The sequence below is a fragment of the Eurosta solidaginis genome, chromosome X, assembly GCF_040869045.1.
Source record: "Eurosta solidaginis isolate ZX-2024a chromosome X, ASM4086904v1, whole genome shotgun sequence".
NCBI lineage: Eukaryota > Metazoa > Arthropoda > Insecta > Diptera > Tephritidae > Eurosta > Eurosta solidaginis.
The window spans coordinates 119,661,245-119,664,265 of NC_090324.1; the positions used below are offsets into that span (position 1 = coordinate 119,661,245).

Consider the following 3,021-nt stretch of genomic DNA (forward strand, 5'->3'; position numbering starts at 1 on the left):
AGTGTTCCGAAGAACACTTCCAATCTAGTACAACTACAGTCACTGCCTGGCCTTCAAGCATTGCCCATACAGAACCTACCAGGACTGGGGCAAGTACAAATAATACAGGCAAATCATCTGCCACATCAGCTCCATGGAGTTTTTCAACATGTAATTTTGATGCAACAACCCCAAACTCAATTAGTAAGCGATAATGCAGGATTGCCCACAAATTTGTCAGCAGCAATACAAATTACAGCCGACCAACAGACACATAGTTTCACCATCACACCTACCAATGAAGCACGTACCGCCACCATGCTAAAGACTCAACCACTACAGGCTATGACGACGTTGAGTGGTTTAACAGCTCAACAATAATCCTAACGCAACAGTAACTTCAAGTGGTGGTGGTACACAAATCACAATCGCAGCAACATCAGCCTCCATAGCACAATAGCAAACAGCCACAATCACCTGCTCAATCGCTGTTCGATTACTTAGATCATTACCTCACCAGTGGTTTTCAAACCTTTTTGTAGATTTGATTTATTTACATATTTTAAAATGCCTGCATAGCTGGTGGCTCAACTTTATAAACTTGATTTTAGAGATTAACGTGGCTGTAATACGGGGTTGAATGGCAAGGCATTAAAATGTATACTACAACAACGTGCTAATGTATCCGCGGTAATGTAAAGACATAAAGGTAACAGCGATGTTACGAAGCGAAACTCTTTGTGCTCTATAGTACTTAGTACAACTACTGACAGCAAAATCACGACCAGTAATTGTTTGCGTACAGGAGAATCTCTCTTAGAACCCACGGTGTTAATTATAGCGAAAATAAACGGTAACGTATTGATTCCTAAAACGGTTGTTAACCCAACTGTGAAGTACCAATGCCACGGATGGGAGCCATAAAAACTACCAATATTATGTATAATGTTGCATTTGAAGAACTCGTATGGTGTAACGATTAATCTACCATATAAGTATGAATCAATACATACACCAATTCCGCCAACTAGGAATCCAATTAATAAAATCTGTTTGAAAAATAAGTTCACTTGCAGGCAAACGACCTTTACGTAAATGACAAATACATAATGGTATCCAAATAACTGCCGCTGTTGGTCTCAAAAAACGACAAACAGCTGCAAACCACAAATAAGTTGAGCCGTCTCCAACCCAAGGAAAGTAACTCAAGGCAATTGTATTTAAAGACCCAAGGGTGTTCGATAAAGTACGCGAGCCTGTATATAACCAAAACCACGGTACATGTATAAGAAAGAGTTCCCATTTCCTTTTGCCAGATCACACAAAAAAAAATCTATGGTCGGAATATGTTGTTAATGTGGCTTACAACATGCGCGGTAATATTATCAATAACTGCACAGTGTCCCAATTCAGAAAAGCGAGTGCTTTATAAAACACTGCAATAATTAATGGATAGATATAACTTCGAATTCCTTGTCTCCATTTCGATGTCAAGTAGCCGTAGCCAAACGTTAGCTTATGTGCAACTTCCAAACTCGGCCAGTATTAGTCGGGTACATAGTATGTTTGTACAATGAATACTGATAAAATCCTCACCGAAAAAAATTAACAGAACTACGAATAGCAGATTCATTTCAATTTAAAGAGGCAGTGATATTTATTGGGCATTAACTTGCTGCCTGTGAAGAGTACTGTATTTACGTATATAAATCGATTATTGCTCGAAAGAGATTATTCGCTGCGACTCCTTTTTATAATTTTAGTTGCTTTAATACACGGAGTTTTGTCCAAAAAATATCTTCACTTTGCTCATGTTAATAAACTTTGATCATGAAGTAACTAAAAATAACAACAAACCCCACAGCGAATTTGATACCAAAAGCTACCTATATGTACACCAAATTCCTGGCAAATTGATTTATACATAAAACGTACCATAACTGCACAACCAAAGCATAAAATACATCGGATCATATAAAATATACGTATCGGGCTTGGACTAAATAATTTCTGATATACCCATCCGGGTACTCCGTGCATTAGCAGATATGTGCAGGAGCGCAACGCATACTTGGGACTATATTCGCATATGTACCTGCCATGTCCCGTGAAGATATAATGGAGTGGCTCCCAATAATTGTAGTTTTCATCACAGTCGGAAATGTATGTCCGAGATGCGCTACATAAGCGTGCACTAATGAACGTTTTAAACGCAGGTCCTACATGAGGGACAATTGTCGATTTTCCTCCCGTTGGGATTGACAAAGACATAACAAGTCTTGTTCCAGTAACAATTTCCTGAAAAATAAAAGAAAAATTAATAATATAAACTAATACCATAAATGGTTAATTATAATCAAATCATCAATATTAAAATTTACTTACCATGTTTAGCCATTGATCACCATCATTGTCCAACCACGCGTAAAAATGAAAAGAATGAAGCAATCTACCGTTTGCTTCAATTCTGTGGAATTTACGTTATATACATATGTATGTATCAATGTCCGCGAGTATTTTTTCGTTTTTGCCTTTGCCGCTGGTATGCTTATACCAGGGCGCGGACTTTAAATAATGAAAATGTTGGTAGTGGTAGATTTTTCCAATGTGCCAAAAATACTGCCATAAAACCACCGACATGTTCTCTTACTTTAAACTTTATTTTCGTTCAGAATTGTGCACACAAACTGATGAAAATAGAGCAGGACACAATATATGCGTGCGCATTCACTACATTCATTTAATAACAAAAATTCATTTCTTGTTTAAAGTTGTTCACAAATTTTTCAAAAATTGACTGATTTTAATCAGTACCCCTCCTAATGTGAGTTGGGTGGGCTTGGCAATTAGACACTTTAAAATGATCGCAGTATACGCTTTCAGCGCGAAAATACTGAAATATTGGCAGAATCTAAGTCTTGGTGGCAGAAGTAGTAGAAGTAGTAGAAAATGAAAAATGGGTCAGAAAAGTTAGTAAATCTACCAATGCGGTAAGGTCCGTGCACTGACTGTCCATATACTTACACCAACGTATGTACACAT

The 3,021-nt window shown here is 37.5% G+C and overlaps 1 pseudogene; it reads right to left on the reverse strand.

The window, feature by feature from the left end:
* Positions 1–593: 593 nt before the first annotated feature.
* LOC137235103 (GPI mannosyltransferase 3-like) lies at positions 594–1,612 on the reverse strand (annotated as a pseudogene).
* Positions 1,613–3,021: the final 1,409 nt, after the last annotated feature.